A 19,504-nucleotide genomic window follows, 5' to 3' on the forward strand; every position below is an offset into this window, starting at 1 on the left:
TTTTTTCCATTGTTGCTGTTATTGTTGGATAAGACAGAGAAATTGAGAGAGGAGGGAGAAGATAGGGAGAAAGAAAGACACCTGCAGACCTACTTCACCACTTGCAAAGCAACCCCCCTGCAAGTGGGGAACTAGGGGCTGGAACAGAGATCCTTGCACTGCTCTGTGCTGCACACTATTTGTCAGTTCTACAGAAGAATTGATCCTACAGTAATAATGTTTAAAGATTTATCTAGAACAGCCTGGGAAGTGGTGTCGTGGATAATGTGTTGGACTCTCAAACAAGAGGTCCTGAGTTCCTTTTCAGGCATTACATGCCTCAAAGTGATGCTCTGATTTTCTCACTGCAACCCCCATAAATAAATAAATACATATTTAAAAAACAAAACAAAACAGAAACAGTAATTCTGGGGCCAGGCAGTGGCACACCTGGTTAAGCACACACATTATAGTGTTCACGTACCCGGGTTCAAGCCCCTTGTCCCTTTTCTTCAGAGGGGAAGCTTCACAAGTGGTAAGGCAGAGCTGAAGGTGTCTCTCTGTCTCTTCTTCTGTTCCCTCAGTTTCTTTCTGTCTCAATCTAATAAATATAATTAGAACAAGATAGAAATAACAATTCCTTCTTTACCTCACAATTGAGGATGATGCTATCCATCAAGTTTAGACTGGAGATGTAGTGTCTATCTATACTCATTCACTCATTGCCCTATGTCTGAAATTTAACCATGTTCAAGTTATCATTTAGAAAAAAAAAAACAAGGATCAAAATTTGTAGCCAAATCTAATCTGAATCTAATCCTTGTTATTCTGCTAGGTATGTGATAGATACAGGGTAGTTAATTTCCTGGCATCTCAATATCTCTTTCTGTATAATTGAAATCCATAATAGTTCAGCCATTACTCCAATTTCATCATATTGTTGATAATATTACCTTTAACACATGACAGAGCTACTCTCATCACTGGCACATAGTAATCTTTCAAAAGTTATCTATTATCTTCATTAGCATACTTCAGCCAAGTGAAATAACTTAGCCAGCCTAGAATTGTAGATGTGTTTTTTTTTTTGCCTCCAGGGTTATTGCTGGGGCTCAGTGGCTGCACCATGAATCCACTGCTCCTGGAGGCCATCACCCCCCCTTTTGTTGCCCTTGTTGTAGCCTTCTTGTGGTTATTATTGTTGTTGTTGATGTCATTCATTGTTGGATAGGACAGAAATGAACGAGAAATGGAGAGAGGAGGGGAAGACAGAGGGGGGAGAGAAAGTCAGACAACTGCAGACCTGCTTCACCCCCTGTGAAGCAACTCCCTGTGAAGCAGGGGGGGAGTCGGGGGCTGGAACCAGGATTCTTATGCTGGACCTTGTGCTTTGCGCCACGTGCGCTTAACCAGCTGCGCTACTGCCCAACCGCCGATGTGTATGTTTTTAAATGTAACTAATTAGGGAGAAGAACATTTAACCAATGTCACCAATTACTTCAAATATCATATGTTTCATTGCAATAACCTTAAAAACAACAGTGAACTGCTTTCATGACAGTAACCAAAAAGACAAATGGCATGCTTTGTGAGTCTGTTGCTGAAGTATTCTTTCTCATGAATAAATACTTTGCTACAACATCATTCTAAAACTATACACTTTAGTATGGTAGTTTATAGCTTTAATGATTTAAACAATGATGGAAGATTATTGCCTTTTGTACTCAAAAACTGCATTCATGAAACTTCTACCATCTGATTATGCAAATGTTCCTGAAGAACTTGAGACTGCATTACCTTGTAAATGTATTATTTCTTTGATTGGTGTCTATGGCCACTTCTTTTGGGATGTGATGCTCTTCACTGTTCTGTAAATATAGTGCCCCAGAAATCAATGCATATTGATTAAAACTATGTTTCAGGGTCCCCTCCTAAGTTCTGTCTGATGTAATTGAGACTGTTTCACATCCATATAGAGGTCAGCAGCAGCTTAGGAACAGAAGAAGATTTGTACAGATAGTCCATTGATCTATGTCTAGTATATCATCAGTGGCACACTCTATTACCAGAGCTTTTTGAGAACTTCTGAAATGTAAAAAATAGAAGCCTTCCAAATGTCCATTTTAACATATATTTTGCTTATTTGGAGTCACTTGGATTTATTTAGTATTTATCTATTTATTTTTGCTATCAGTGTTTTTGCTGAGATTTGACACCTGCTCGACTTCACCATTTTCAGTGGACTCTTTGTGTGTGTGTTTAGATAGACGATAAGAAACAGAGAGAGATATAAACAGGGAAATCAAACAACTTACCCACAATGCCTCCTGCTGATACAACAACATAACCCACACTAAATGAGGAAACTGAGAAATACACAGACAGCAATGACAGAAACCTCAAATGACCAGACATACTCAGATCTAGAAAAGATGGCACACACAGAGTTCAGAAAATTCATTATGAAATTAATTTAACATTACCAGTAAAGCAACAATTCTCTAATTGACTCACAGATTTCACACACCATATCTATATCCAGGTGCCTTCTTATAGAAAGTATGTATCAAAATTCATTTTTAAAAGGGGAGAAAGGAGATGGTTTACCCAGCAAAGCACACACTAAGTAAGTCATGTGTGAGGACCTGGGTTTGAACCTCTGGCCGCGGGAGCTGCATGCATAGGGGAAGTGGAAAAGCGTTGCTGTGGTGTCTCCCCTTTTCTCTCTCTTGATGTCACTATATGGCCTTCATGCTCCTGTTTCAGTTGCTGTGGAGCAACAACAGTGGAGCCTCAGTAAGTCATAGTTGTAAATTGGCAAATTATTAGGCGATTTTTTTTGTGTGTGTGTGTCTCTTTCACAGTCTTTTTGTTGCTAAAACTTGGACCCAGAAGCAGTGTATCTCAGTGCAGATCTAACTTGGTGTCTGTGGTCTCTGTACACTGGCTTTTAATCCCGGGAATCTCTTCCTCACACCCTTTCTTTCCATGAGCCGCATGCGTTTTGTACCCACCTGTGGCTTGGTGAGTTTTTGAAGAGATCCTAGTTGTATTTTATTGAGTTTTCAGGTGATTTTTGGTGTGGAAATCTTGAACTTCCTTTAAAACCTTAACCTTAAATAGTTACTATTTTTTTCCTTTTTTTTGTCTCCAGAGTTATCACTGGGGTTCAGTGCCTACACTATGAATCCACTGCTCCTGGAGGCTGCTTTTCCCCTTTTGTTTCCCTTGTTGTTTATCATTGTTTGCGGGGCAAGCTCTGGAAGGCCTGCCCTGTTCACCTTTTGTCCACCACTCCTTTGGCCACCAGAGAGGTGTCATAGAGGAGATGGGGAACAGGCGTGAGTGTGCAGAGTGACCACTCTGGACACTATGATGGGATAGTGTGTTTATTGAAGAAAAAGGCAGGGTTTATATGGGGTAAAAAGAAGCCAGGTGCTGGGGCAGGGTGCTGGGGCAACAAGCCAAATAGAGGCAAAAGTTTGACAGCAAGAACCAATCAGACATTTTAGACTCTAGCTTCCTTCTAATGACTCCAGCTCTTGACTTCCCCTTACCCAGGGCATGGGACTTAAGAATGAGGAAGGGGCTCTTCGGGTTTATCCACATTCCATTGAGCAAATCAAGTTTATCCAGACTGGGTGGAGGGGGAACAGTTGCAGCCTCTGGGTATAACAAGAGGGAGGGGTGGGGAGACTTACAGATGAACACCTTCCGTCCTCACGTAAAGGTATCCAGGGTTCCAACCAGGCTCAACCCATCGTGTCCTCACAATTGTTGTTGTTATATTATTGTTGTTACTGCTCTCATTGTTGGATAGAACATAGAGAAATCGAGAGAGGAGGGGAAGACAGAGAGGGGGAGAGAGATAGACTGCTTCACTGCTTGTGAAGTGACCCCCCTGCAGGTGGGGAGCCAGAGGCTCTAACCAGGATCCTGCACTGGTCCTTGTGATTTGTACCATGTGTGCTTAACCTGCTGCACTACCACCCATACCCCAAGTATTATTTTTGATAGGACTTTAACAGAATAATTTTTTAAATTTCCATTTTAGTTTTTTTTAATTGATTATAAAGGGATATAATTTATTTGTCATATTATCTTGTATCTTGCAATCTGGCTGAGTTGTTTATGTGTATGTGTATTACTTAGAATCTTTATCGGCATGGCCGCGTAGTGGTGCACCTAGCTGAGCGCACATGTTACAGCGCACGAGGACCCTGGCTTGAGCCCCCAGTCTTCACCTGCAGCGGGAAAGTTTTGCGAGTGGTGAAGCAGGTCTGCAGGTATCTCTCTGTCTCTCTACCTCACTATCTCCCCATCCTCCTCTTAATTTCTGGCTGTCTCTGTCCAATAAATAAAGATAATAAAAAACTTTTAAAAGTAATCTTTATATGCAAACTTTTGTCTTGTATAAATAAAATAGTTTGCTTCTTCATTTCCATTCTATCTCTTATTTATTTCTTTGGCTATCTTATCTTTTGTAAGCCTAACTACTCTCACTAGACCTCTTTTATAATATTTCATAGAACTATCAAGAATTGACACATATGGACCAGAGAGCTAACTTACCAGATTGGGCACATGCCATGCTGTTGGTGTAGTCTAGGTACAAGTGCCAAGACAACAGGAGAAGTATTATTCCAAAAGGGCAAATACTATAGCTGTGGTGCTCACCACACCAATCTCTCTGTATGAATGAATTAGCTCCATGTCTTTAGAAAAACTTCCAAATGTACTACATGATTGCCTGTGCCTGCATTTTGATGATTTTGACAACTTATTGTCTTTCTGGGGGATAGGGTCACAGAAATCTTGACTCTTCTTGTTCTTGAGGTCTCATTCCTCTAGAGTACTACAGAATAAATGTTAGCATTTTTAAAAATATAAAGACCTGGTTTGTTTGTCAATGACTGCAACATTAAATGAGCATCTTTCATTTTAGCGGCAAACTACAACACAGTTCATTAATTTTAGTGAATTATAAAGCTATCAAGCTTAATGATACCTCATGTTAGAAAGATGTTAAGTATTGCATAAGAGGCTGGAGTATCTCAGAAATTTGTTCTATTAGTGATATTTAAGTATTAATTGGAATAATCTTTCTTGCATAACTCAAAGCGCTTCCTAGCAGATGTATCAAAAGTACCAGACTGTACATCCAGGGTTTCTGACTGTGTCGAGTTTATGATATTTTTACTGGAAATCTGAGAGCTATATTTGTGGTATTCAAAATCCATGTACTCACTCTTAATCTTCAAGAGAATAATAATGAGTACTCTTTCCACCGTACTTACCAATTGTTCTGTTCTGTCATGCTAAAAGCGTTCTTGTGTTTCCTATTTAGGTTGCAGTTTGTTGAGTGGCTACAGAAACTCACCAAGTCATTCAATTTCCCTGAAACCCACTTGACCCACATATTCTTTTGGAAAAGCTTACAAATCAGCTCAACCAAGCAGACAGCTTCAAATGTATTCCTGTTGCTCTATACCCAGAGTAAGAATCTTTTAAGACCTAATCAAATGAGTAATACAGGAGGCTACTTTCAAATATTCTTTTCTGGCTTTTTTTTTTTAAGTAGAGAATTCTTTTCAGCAGTCAATTTGTGACTAGTCATTAATGTTCTTTTTCTGGCATGATGTTTAACTCAAATTGAGGGAAAATTGCCTAACATTCCTTGGAGACCAATTGCTTCCAACCAGACTGCTTATTAAATAATTCTAGTTCAGACCTACGATTGTTACAGGCACCTTCATCCTCAATTCACTGAGAACAAGCACATTTTTATTTCATCTAAGCATTAAATTCAGTAAATTAATCCTGGTTCTATGGGTTTGGGTAATAGTTCTTAGAAAATGACTACACTCTGCTCCCTGACTTTCACTGATGAACAGTGAGTACTTTCACTTGTTTTGACCTTGACATCTCAAAGGGGTCTTAATGATACATAATATGTTCAGGTTATTATAGGTACTTCACACAGTTTCCATTTGCTCTCTTTCTCATATTTTGCCAGGTATTTATAGTTGCCTTTATTTATTTATTTATTTATTTTAAAAAGGAGACATTAGCAAAACCGTAGGATAGGAGGGGTACAACTCCACACAATTCCCACCACCAAAACTCTGTATCCCATCCCCTTCCCTGATAACTTTCCTATTCTTTATCCCTCTGGGAGTATGGACCCAAGGTCATTGTGGGATGCAGAAGGTGGAAGGTCTGGCTTCTGTAATTGCTTCCCCGCTGAACATGGGTGTTGACTGGTTGATCCATACTCCCAGTCTGCCTCTCTCTTTCCCTAGTAGGGTGGGTCTCTGGGGGAAGCGGAGCTCCAGGACACACTTGGTAGGGTTGTCTGTCCAGGGAAGTCTGCCAGCATCCTGCTGGCATCTGGATTCTGGTGGTTGAAAAGAGAGTTAACATACAAAGCCAAACAAATTGTTGAACAATTATGGACCTAAAGGCTGGAATAGTGCAGATGAAGTGTTGGGGGGTACTCACTGCAGACTATTGTGTACTTTTGCTTTCAGGTATATATATTTCCCTGGTTTATGCATACATGTGAACATATGCTCTATCTCAGGGGACCAGGTCTATATCTAGGTTTTGGGACTTTGTTAGGAAGTGAACCACCTGGAATGGAATTAGAGAATATATGAAAAGAATGGTCTCACCCGAGTAATGAAGCTGAAGGGTTGTCATTCCACACCTGAAGTCTCTGGACAGAGTCTGAAGTGAAGCATGCTGAGGTGGCACTCGTTGCATTGATTAGGTTGTAATCAGCGGATGCAATATTATTTGATATGAATTGAGAGAAGCATGCAGGAAAGTGGGCCCCACCCTAAGGTTCCAGGACTGGGGGAAATATAGACTCTACAGTGGAAATGTGAAGTTCCTGCTGTCTTACAGGCACTGATGGTCAAAAGGACTGTGTTTCCTCCAGACCCTGCCTTCACTAGTCCTTGGTTCCCACAATTCCTCTAGTAGCATTTATGTCCTATGCGATACATCTGTTGTATGCTTTGTGATGCCAGGAGAATCAAGGCAAAGCCTTCATTTTGTTTACTGTCAAAACACAAAGTATTCCCAACATTTGGATTCATAATAGACTCTCTAAAAATTGGGGCCAGGCAATAGTGACCAGATTAATTGCATATCTTACTATGTGGAAGGAACTGGGTTTACACCCCCCAGTTCTCTACTGTAGGGAGGGGAAGTAATTAAAAAAAAAAAATCATCATCCTCTTTACCTGTTGAAGCCTGACTTCCTTTTTCCCTCCCTTCCTCCCTCCCTTCCCCAAACCAGGATCCTTACAGGTCCTTGCGTTTTGCACCATGTGCGCTTAACCTGCTACACTACCACCCAACTCCCTATCCTTATATATTATAATATATATGATTTATTTATATCTGTGGTGTATTATGACACATGCATGCTTAGACATCATTACATTGTAATCACATGTTTACATGATGCAGTATACATACAAGAAGTTCACAGGCATTTGATGTAAGCATTCTACTTGTTTGAAACCGACAGAGTAAATAGCCTCATGTATTGTTTGAGTGAATGTTTTCATGCTATGTGAAGAACTGTTTTACTAGGAAAGGTTGAAATGAAGCATATCTCTTCTGGGTACTATTTTAGTTAAGGAACTATAAACTCATATATGTCTAGTAAGTACATAAAAGTAGAACTTACATGAACAAAGAAGAAAATGGGAAGAAAAATACATTCTTCTAAGAGAAAACCCAAAAGACCTAATGAAACATGTTAGATGGACTATGAAAGAAAAGTGAGCTTTTTAAAAACCTGTAACTTCTTTTTTTGAACATCTTTCAAGCAGTCATAGTAACCACAGAGGAAAAATTATAGAATAGAAAAAAACAATAAGTAAAAATCCACAGAAAACAAATCCTAATAAAACCAACCAACTAAATATAAAGGCATATGTAACTTAATGGTAGAAAGCAAAAGGATGTTTTATATAAATGACTGCTGTAAATTCTAAGATCAGAGGATATTAAGAGTCATTAAGACATTAAGAGAATAATGTCAACTATGGTTCAATTATGATTTGGTAGATGATTTTAACTATTAAGTACCACTACTTTGAGTACTCTTGAATGCCTTTTTTAGGAATAGAGGCTATTAAAGAACATTAAAACTGGAGGTGACTTTAGAGATTATTCTGGTTTACTCTCTGTATTTTATAAGAGGATAATGAAGACTTGTTGAAGTTAAATCAACTAGTTGTAATAGGGAGATCTTTAAGGTGCAGTTCTTCTTCTAGCGTTTGCCCTTCTTCCATAGCCAGTCAACAGCGTCAGGTTGAGCCTGATGTAAAGTTTCAAGACCTCCTTTGAATCTGGAGAGGTGGCAGTCGTTGACTATGTGGGTCATAGTAGCCTCAGTGGCAGTTCGGGTCGTCTCTGGCTCCCCAGCGATGGAACATAGCGGCGCACCGGCCATGGCCTGTTCGATAAGGTGCAGTAAGAACAGAGAAACCTTCCCTGCCTGCATCACAAGGAGGTCAAAGGAATTTTTGGTGACAACAGAATTTAGAAGGATAACTGGGAGCCAGGCAGTGGCATACCTGGTTGAGTGCATATGTTATAGTGAACAAGGACTCAGGTTCAAGCCCCCTGGTCCTCATCTGCAGGGGGAAGCTTTCCAAGTGCCAAAATAGGACTGCGGGTGTCACTCTGTCTTTCTTCCTCTCTGTGTCCCCTCTCCCTCTTGATTTCTGTCTCTAATAAATAGGAACAGATAATAAAAAAAAACTCAAAAGAAGAAACTTTAAAGAAAGGCTAACTAATAATGTATTTCATACTTAACAAACAAAAATAAATAGACCCTTTTCGTCATACACTTAAAAAAAATTTTTTTAATATTTATTTTATTTATTTATTCCCTTTTGTTGCCCTTGTTGTTTTATTGTTGTAGTTATTATTGTTGTTGTCGTTGTTGGATAGGACAGAGAGAAATGGAGAGAGGAGGGGAAGACAGAGAGGAGGAGAGAAAGATAGACACCTGCAGACCTGCTTCACCGCCTGTGAAGCGACTCCCCTGCAGGTGGGGAGCCGGGGTTCGAACCGGGATCCTTATGTGGGTCCTTGTGCTTTGCGCCACCTGCGCTTAGCCTGCTGCGCTACAGCCCGACTCCTGACCCTTTTCATAATAAGAGAGTTGGCTTTTAAATTTAGTTGGTTGATTTTATTAGGTTTTGTTTTCCGTGGGTTTTTATTTATTGTAGTCTCTATTATATAATTCCCCCCCTGTGTTTTATTGTATTATTTTTATATTTTTAAGTAGCGACAAACCTCAGGACTATAAATAAATACATTCACATTTTTCTAATATTTATACGTCTTCTTTAGCAGCTGCTTCTTCTCTTATTATTATTTTAATGAGTAATACTTTTGAATAAATTAAGTAATTGTATTCTTAAATTTATAGCTTTTGACTTAATAAGCAGGATGTTTCGTCATATCTTTGAAAAGCTTTCATTTAAAAATTTTTGTATTAGCAATATTTGTTATTCTACTGGAGGAAATTAATGAAACTGTTGTTGCCACATGGGTATAGTTTTTTTATCTCCCAGTGACAGGCATTTGATCACCATTATTACTACCAAGTCAAGTCCCTTTTAACCACTGTGCACTGAATACCCTATACCCACCCCAGTCCACCTCCCCCTAGTCCAGAGTCCTTTGCTTTGCTGTAATACACCCTACCCAGTTCAATCTTCACTCACTGTTTCCTTTTTCTTGCCTTGCATCTTAATTAGCACGTAGAAGTGAGATCACTGAGCATTTGTTCTACTTCCCTGTCTTATTTCATTTAATATGATTCCTTCAAATTTCATCTAAGGTTTTGAAAAGGACGATATTCTATATTATATTATATTACATTATATTATATTATATTAGCCACTCTTCTGTTACTGGATATCTAGCTTGCTTCCATGTTTGGGCTATTACAGATTTTTCTGCTTTGAACATTGGTGTACATAAAACACAACATTGGTGTACATAAATCACTTTGGATAGATGTTTTTGTTTACTTTGGATAAATTCCTAGGGGAAATTTCTGGGTCATAGGGTAGATTCCTTTCTAGTGTTCTGAGAAATTTCTAGACTGTTTTCAAGGCATTGAAACATTTTTCATTCCCACCAAAAATATAGAAATGTCCCTCTTTCCCAACATCTTCTCTAGCACTTGTTGTTTCTGTCCCTTCTAATGTATGAGGCTCTTACAGTTGTAAAGTGGCATCTCATTGTTGTCTTTATTTGCATTGCTCTGATAATCAGTGACTTTGAGATGTTTTATGTCTACTGACCACCTGATGTCTTCTGTAGTAAAAACTATATCCTCTCACCATCTTTAGTGGTTTTTTTTTTTTTTGTTACTGAGATTTGTGAGCTTTGAATATATATTTGGTTATTCATCTTCTGTCTGATACATGGCATGCAAAGGTCTTCTCCCATTCTGTAGGGTGTCTTTCTGTTTCAGTGATAGTTCCGTTGGCTGTACAAAAGCTTTTCAGATTGATATAGATTTACTTTCGTTTTTGTTTCCTTTATTTTATATTTATTTATTTATTCATTCATTCATTCATTCATTTATTGGATAGAGACAGCCAGAAGTGGAGAGGAAAAGGGGAGGTAGAGAAAGAGAGAAACAGAGAGACACTTACAGCCCAGCTTCACCAGCACAAAAGCTTTCCCCCTTCAGGTAGGGAACAGGGCATCTAACCTTGGACCTTACACACTGTAATGTGTGCGCTTAACCAGTTGTTAAGCGGCCCCTTGTCTTCCTTGCTTTTGGACTTGACTCTTCAAGGTTGTTTTCAAAGCACTTTGGAGTGTCCTTCCAATGTTTTCTTCTATGTATTTTGTGATTTCTGTCCATGCCTTTGATCCATTGGAGTTGACTTTTGCGCATGGTGATATGTGGTAGCCTAATTGCATTCTTCTGTACATTTCCATTAGATTTTTCCATTACCATATGTTGAAAAGACTTGCATTCTTCATTTGAGGTTTTGATTCCTCTTGTCAAAAATTAACTGTCTGAAGTTGTGGGAGCTTATTTCTGGGCTTTCATTCTATTTTTCTGGCCCTTATGTGTCTATTTTTGTTCAGATATACCAGGCAGTTTAGATTATGAACACCTGTATTATACTTTGTGGTTAGGAAGCAAGGGCGGTTTGGTGATTCTGGGCATTTTGTCATTCCAGATAAATTTTTGTAGCATTTTCTCTGTTTCCTTAAAGATACTTCTTAGAACCTTGATAGACAGGGAATAAATTATCTGTATAAGGGATTTAATTACATCTTTATAAGTAGTCATTTAAATAATGTTCTAGTCCATGAGTTCAGTATACTTTTTCATTTATTTGTATCTTTTTCTGTTTTCATAAGTAGTGATACATAATTTTCATTGTATCATTCTTTTACCTTCTTTGTTATGTTTATCCCAAGATACCTGACTGCTTTTGCTGATACCATAAATACGATTGATTTTTAGATCTCTTCTTCCTCTGGTTTAGTGTTTACTTAGCAGAATGCTACTGATTTTTGTATGCTAACTTAGTATTCGGACACTGTACTATATATTGTTTAACAATTTCTAGACACTTTCTGATAGCTTCTTTTGAATTTTGTTTTATTTTATATTATAATTTTTCAGATAGAGACTAGGAGGCAGCAAGCATGAGAGACCACAGCTTGTGTGACTCAGGTTCAGGGGGGGAATAAAAGAAAAATAAATAAATAAAATAAAACAGAAGGGGGGAACCCAAGTGTAAATATACAGAGAAGAAAAGAAATAAACAAGCAGAAAGTACACACACACAGGAAACACAGATAAATAACAGAATTAGATACTCAGAAATAACAACAACAAAAAGACAAAAAATAGGGTCAGAAGAAACCAAAAACTTGAAAAAATATCAAAACAGATCACACACAAGTACACAAACACACACACAACTTAGCTGGGTAGGATGAAGTTTTGTTTTTTTTTAATTTTTTTATTTATAAAGAGGAAACATTTACTAACCATAGGATAAGAGGGGTGCAGTTCTACACATTTCCCACCACCAGAACTCTGTATCCCATCCCCTCCCCTGATAGTTTTCCTATTCTTTTACCTTCTGGGAGTATGGACCCAAGGTCATTGTGGGATGCAGAAGGTGGAAGGTCTGGCTTTCTGATGAACATGGGTGTTGACAGGTCGCTTCAGACTCCCAGCCTGCCTCTCTCTTTCCCTAGTGGGGAAGGGCTCTGGGGAAACGGAGCTCCAAGACACATTGGTGGGGTTTGTCTGTCCAGGGAAGTCTGGTCGGCATCATGCTAGTATTGGGAACTGGTGGTTGAAAAGAGAGTTAACATACAAAGCCAAACAAATTGTTGACCAATCATGAATCTAAAGGCTGGAGTAGTGCAGATGAAGAGTTGGTGGGTGCTTCATTTTGTAGATAGCTAGTAGGCATATTTTAATTATATTCCAAAGGGACTGTGGCTATACTAGTGTTTTTATTTTGTTGTTGTTGTTGTTGTTTTCTTTTTTTTTTTCCCCGAGCCTGAAATCTGATATGCAGGTAGACCCAAGTTATTGTCTGGGGAGATATCATGGCTGGAAAAAGGACCAGAAAGCTGCATCAGAGAAAAGAGTAGCTCCCTAACATGGGAAAGGTATATAAATATTGTTGACTGAAAACCCCATCTATTTGATGTGATCTGGGGCCCATATTCAGCCTAGGAGGCTATGTGACCTCTGCATCCCTGTAGATCTGAGATCACATTCTGTGATCATGAGTAGGAACATTCCAAGCTGCCCCAATATTGGCCCATCTTCCTCAGGAAGGAATTTTTAAAGAGTGGCTTGGGCTTCCAAGTCCTTTGCGGCTGCACGCTGGTATGAGTGAAGTTTCAATGGAAATGATGGTGATGGTTCGAACTTGTTCTTTTTTTTTTTTTTAATTATCTTTATTTATTTCTTTGGATTGAGACAGCCAAAAATCGAGAGGGAGGGGGGTAATAGAGAAAGAGAGAGAGAGACAGAGAGACACCTGTAGCCCTGCTTCACCACTTGTGAAACTTTCCCCCTGCAGGTGGGGGCCGGAGGGTTGGAACCCAGGTCCTTGCGTACTGTAACATGTCCCCTCAACCAGGTGCACCACCACCCGGCCCCGGTTCTTGTTCTTTAGTTAAGTCACAAACCACACTCCTAGATTGGTAGAACTGTCCTGTTGGGGGTGCAGTGGGGGGCTGTGTAGAAAGTAGCAGGCGACTGTTCTAACCCTTCTCTCAACTTGGAGGATCTGGATGCAAAGTCCCGAGAAGTTACCTTGGCACTCAGGCAGATAGCTAAGATCACTTTTGCTGTATTTTTAAAAGAAAATAGATGTACACCATATTATCATTAATAACTTGAATACTGATAATGTGTTGAAATGATATCTTGAACTTATTAGCTTGAATAGATGTTATTATTCTGTTTCTTTTCCATTTTTTATTGGGGGGTTAATGGTTTACAATAAATAAAATTTTTGATAAAAAAAAAAGATCACTTTCTGCTTCCTAGCCTCTTTTACACAGAGAGCTCCAGTGGAGTTGTGCTCAAAGTCCTGAGCTGCTTATTTGACTCAGCCACTTATCTGTTTGAATCAGCACTTTGTCTTGGAGATATGCAGATATGCAGATCAGACTGGTTCAGTTTCGCAGCCTCCAGGGCAAGGCAGAGTCCCAACTGAGCACTGCCACAATGATGCACAGAAACTCAGACAGTTCATTCTACCCTCTTTGCAAGACTGGGAAAATGTTGTAAAGTTGTCCTGAATGTGGGGCAGAAAGACTTGCCTCTGGTTTGAGACTACCTAACTAGGGCACTATAGAGGGGGCCCCAGGCCAACACTTTATCACCCAGTGCTGGAGAACACACCCTGTAATCCCTTCACTAGTAGAGCCAGAGGCAGAGAGGCAGAGAAGCCTTCCAGCTTTCAGGACTCTAGGCTAAGGACTAAAGATAAAACTGATCAATCTACAATTAAGCAAAGGAATTAGTCCACAGGAGTTCAAGATGGGTGGTCACACATTCACAAAGAAGGAGAGACAGAGGAATTGAGAGGGTGAGAGGAGAGTCAAAGAGGGAGATAGAGGGCACCTGCAGCCCTGCTTCACCACTGTGAAGCTTTCCCCATGCTTGTACACTCTAATGTAGGAGCTTAGCCAGGTGTGCCACTGCCTGGCCACTTGCCCTTATTTCTTGCTAGCTGGAGTGTGAGATCTTGACTGCTCTGGGTCTGGAGCTTGGAGTGGGTGCCCTTCCTCTTTTTTTTCAGCCTCTCCCTCAGCACTTCCCATTTCTACAGCAAGGACTCATTGATGCAGTACTCTATGCTTGGTTGTCAGCCTTTCTCCTTTATGGATGTATTCTTTAGCCTCTGTCTGTGCAGATCATTCTCCCCAGAATGTAGGCTCTTCTCCTCCTTCTCCTTCTCCTTCTCCTTCTCCTTCTCCTTCTCCTTCTCCTTCTCCTTCTCCTTCTCCTTCTCCTTCTCCTTCTCCTTCTCCTTCTTCTCCTTCTCCTTCTCCTTCTCCTTCTCCTTCTCCTTCTCCTTCTCCTTCTCCTTCTCCTTCTCCTTCTCCTTCTCCTTCTTCTTTTCCTTCTCCTCTTTCTCCTTCTTCTTCTCTCAGTTCTCTCCTGCCTATTGTGTAATTCCATTGTGGTTTCCCTAGCAGCTAAGAACAACAAGCCTGTTTTCTAGCAGCTATATTGGATGCCCCTCAGGAGATATAATTTAAAGTGGTGAGAAGGCAAGCAGAAGAGTGGGAAAGCTAGGGAGAGTGAGGCTCTAGTTAGCAGAACTGATTTTGTTTAAACTACTTTATTTAGTCTCACTTTGAAATTTTTAGACATGTAAATATAGACCTGTAGAAAAGCAGTCATTTCTTCATCCTATTCATTAACATGCATATAGACTGTTGAGAAATGCCAGGTTATGTTTTTTATAATACTCATAAGAAATTTCAAAATGTATAATGTTAACACACTTAGAATGGAATCTGATTGCTTCTTATAATGAGCATATGGAAAACAAAGAAGACTAAATCATAACTTTGACAGATGTGTTTTTATTTTATTTTATTTTTTGAACAGTAAAAGGAGATTTAATCTAGTGTTCAGGGATGGTTTTACAAGTATACTTTACAGTTTCCTCCCATACCCCATAGCCCACTCACTTCCTTCCCTCACAAAATTGCACTGAGAATATTACTGACTGCTGAGAAGTTGTGTTGAAGTACAATGTATATTGAAAAGCATAAACCATGCATAATGAAAACACAATCATTTTCCATTGCCTGATTAACATTTATGAGGTGGGATTATCTCCTGGTCCTAGATGGGAATTTAAGAAGGGTACTCATGACTCTTCACTTTACTCTTATGTACTAAGCATGTCTACAGTCATCATTAAGTGACTGTCTCTGTTAAGGATATCTGTTCCAAGATACACATTGGTTCTTTAATGTTCATTCTCAGGTAAAACTTTCTCTGAGTCAATGAAGGATGATCTCCACTGCTTAGCAAGCAGGACCTTTTCAGAAAGGCCTTCCACAGATTGTTTGCTGTAGCTTTTGTTCCTCTAGGACTGGCATGTAACAGAGAGGAAAGGAAAATGGATTCCCCAAAATTACTTCCTTGAAGATGGCCAACTATCTGCTGATAGAGGCAGTGTTCTCCTGAATTCTTCAATTTTCCCATTCCTAAGTGCCCCTCTAGTGAAGAATCACTTGATAGCAAGAATGCTCCCCACCTCTTCAGTGTAACATTCTTCCAGCATTTATTATGATAGTGGCCTGCCTCACCAGTGGTCTGCTCATGAAAATCCCTTTCTTTCCCTACTTCTCTGAAATAAGACCTTTAGTGTCTCCAGATATAATCCTTATATATCTTATGACCTGTCTTTGATCTGGGGAAAACAGACAAAGAAGCAGAGAGTAGAATGGCTGTTTTTAAGGGGCAGTGGGGAGAAGTTGGTAATGGAGCACAAAGTTTCAGTTATTCAGAGTAAGTATTTTTCTGGAGATTTGTTGACAACAACAATTAAATTATAATCCACAGTATTTATATATTTAAATTTTGTGAAAAGATAGATTTTTACATTTGTTAAACATACATACACTAAAAAGATAACTTTGAGAGGTGATTGGCAAAGTTAATTCAGTTGATTAGAGTCATAATGTGTAACCTGCCAGTCTTTATAACTAAAATATTTAATTTCTAGTTGTTATAGTTCAATAAAAATTATATTTTGCTACAACTATATTTATTATCTCAAAATATGAAGTGAAAAAATTGTTGAATGGATGAAAGAAGTTTTGATTTCGGGGCATGTGATGGCGCACCTGGTTGAGTGCACACGTTACAGTGCTCAAGGATCCAGGTTCAAGCCTCTGGTCCCCATCTGCAGGGGGGAGCTTTTTAAATTTTTTAAAATATTTATTTATTCCCTTTTGTTGCCCTTGTTTTATTGTTGTAGTTATTGTTGTTGTTGTTGATTTCATTGTTGTTGGATAGGACAGAAAGAAATGGAGAGAGGAGGGGAAGACAGAGAGGGAAAGATAGACACCTGCAGTAGACCTGCTTCACCACTTGTGAAGTGACTCCCCTGCAGGTGGGAGCCAGGGGCTTGAACCGGGATCCTTACGACAGTCCTTGCGCTCTGTGCCACTGTGCTTAACTTGCTGTGCTACCTCCTGACTCCCAGGGGGAAAGTTTTTAAGTGTTGAAGAAATGCTGCCGGTGTCTTTCTCCCTCTCCATTCTTCTTTTTCTGGCGTTTGCCCTTCTTCCGTAGCCAGTCAACAGCGTCAGGTTGAGCCTGATGTAAAGTTTCGAGACCTCCTTTGAATCTGGAGAGGTGGCAGTCATTGACTATGTGGGTCATAGTCTGTCTGTAGCCGCAGGGGCAGTTCGGGTCATCTCTGGCTCCCCAGCGATGGAACATAGCGACGCACCGGCCATGGCCTGTTCAATAGCGATTGAGGAGGGCCCAATCATAATGTGCTAGGTCAAAGCCGGGTTGACGCTTGCTTGTTGCTGCTTGTTGCTGGCTTTGAAAGTGACTGGGATCCATGTGGATTCAGTCGGCTAGGAAGGATCCTCAGTTTCCCCAATGAATGGGTACTCACGGGATGCACCACGGGAAGGTCGATCCAATCCCTCTCCATTACCCCCTCCCTCTTGATTTCTGGCTGTCTTTCTCTAATAAGTAAATAAAAGATAATAAAAATTTTTAAGAAAAAAGAAGTCTTGATTTCTTTACTTAGACATAGAGAAGAGGTTTGCTTTATTTTTCTATTTCTTTCTTTCTCATTAGAAAAGAAGAAACCTTAGCCTATTCTTTACTCTCTAAATGTTTGGATGGTAGGTATACCAACTTTCCTTCTTCCCTACAATTACATGTAGCAAACTCTGCCTAGCAGAATGTAAACCTCACTCATTTGATAAGAAGGAAAAATGGGGAGGGAAGCTTTCTCTTTAGAGATTGTGTATCAAATTCCCTTTTATTATGGGCTCTCTATTATCTCCAGTTTCTCTGTTGTCCACCTCTATATTCTGTTGGGTCAGAATTAACATTAAAAGTAATTTCAGTATTGCTTATTGAAAACACAGGCCATGTTAGGTTTAAACTTAGCATCACAAATGTTTGTTGAGGATGTGATGCTTGGAAATCTGAATGAATAAAGTTAAACAGGTAAAGGAGAAGTTCTTTAATTTTTTTAAGAGTTTTTTTTAATATTTATTTATTCCCTTTTGTTGCCCTTGTTTTATTGTTGTTCTTATTGATGTCGTTGCTGTTGGATAGGACAGAGAGAAATGGAGAGAGGAGGGAAGACAGAGAGGGGGAGAGAAAGATGGACACCTGCAGACCTGCCTCACCGCTCGTGAAGCGACTCCCCTGCAGGTGGGGAGGCAGGGCTCAAAACAGGATCCTCAACAGGTCCTTGTGCTTTGTGCCACCTGTGCTTAACCCGCTGTGCTACTGCCCAGTTCCCTAGCTCTTTCATTTTGAAGCCAGGGAAAAGTACCTGAGAAAAGTACCTTGCTAAGTCTGGGGAACTAAGCAGGGTCAGTTATAGGAGTTTATGACTGACCCTAGTCAAAGGAAAATCTTTGAGTGGTTTGAAGCTGGAAAGCTTCAACATCATATAGGTGTTTATATTTTATTAGATTCCAGAGTGGAAGTTGACTATGAAAGGGATATGGTTCAAATTGTAACAGAGCCAGAAAACTAGAGGTCTATAAGTAAACTTTATTTTCCTTTCCAAATACATAACTGTACAAAAATGTGTGTGTGTGTGTGTGTGTGTGTGTGTGTGTGTGTGTGTTTTGCATGATGCAGGCCTATCTTAGAGAACATAACCTTATATAATGGGAGTTTTAAAAGGAACAGCGGGAATGTGAGATATGCCAGAAACATAAGGAAGAATACCAGATGATCTCACTTGGAAGTTCATTTTAAGAAACAAGCAAGAAAATGCAAGACACAGGGTGAAATTTGGACTAGGCACAGCCAAGGACTCAGGATGGACGGGGTAAAGGGAAAGGGCTAAGTAGGCACTGGGGACTGAGTGCAAGATGGTAGAGGAATAAATAAGTTGATGGTGGGAATGGCATACAGACATCAGTCATGGAAAGATAAGAAGCTATACTAATGTGGCAACGATTGACTTGAAAGTCACCATTTAAAGAAACACAACAACAAAAACCTTTAAAAAGGATTAGGAAAGTGTGCAGGAGACTTTGAGAGATGAAGCCTCTATGCTTCCTCATTGCATCATAATTAGTATAATTTAATTAACCACTCTTACCTAGTGCAATGTTACAAACTTTTATTGACAGTAGACAGATGAACCAAAATTGGCTATTTTAAACTCTATTTCAGAGTCATGAAGAAAACTTATGAGAATGAAGAACAGTTTCTGTGAAATAGTTGTGGACTGGGACTAGGAAGGGACATTGGGGAGAGGATAGATTGAAACTTTTAAGATATAATAATAGTAGTAATATAAAAAATATAACCAAGAATATCATGACCAAATCTGTACTAGTGGGGTTTTAAATTATGTCAAATTGGCATTGAGTTTTTAATTCTTAATTAGAAATTATATAAATGATGTTGCTCCTTGATAGAGAAAAAGCAAATTTGGAGAAGAAATTGGTATGCATAATTTTAGAAAAACTTAAGTTTGAATGCATTTCAGATACCACAGTGCCATTAGGTAGAATTTTTTTTTTCATGTAAGAAAATTGAGACCACATGTTTTATAATTTTCACTTTTCAGAAGCTGGAACTCTCTGGTTCACATCATTATTTTTTTGCATACTATTTTAAATAATCCAGTAAGATAATCTTTAAATATGGACCATCTAAAACAGAATCATAATTATAATAGCTACAATAGGGAATATACTTAAGATATTAACAAAATTTAGACTAAGATAAACAATT

At 39.2% G+C, this 19,504-nt stretch overlaps 1 protein-coding gene across 2 annotated transcripts in view; it reads left to right on the forward strand.

Moving 5' to 3' along the window:
• Positions 1–19,504, forward strand: part of ERBB4 (erb-b2 receptor tyrosine kinase 4) — a 1,141,529-nt gene that overhangs the window by 468,302 nt on the left and 653,723 nt on the right. The window lies entirely within an intron of this gene.

The sequence above is a fragment of the Erinaceus europaeus genome, chromosome 7, assembly GCF_950295315.1.
Source record: "Erinaceus europaeus chromosome 7, mEriEur2.1, whole genome shotgun sequence".
Taxonomy (NCBI): domain Eukaryota; kingdom Metazoa; phylum Chordata; class Mammalia; order Eulipotyphla; family Erinaceidae; genus Erinaceus; species Erinaceus europaeus.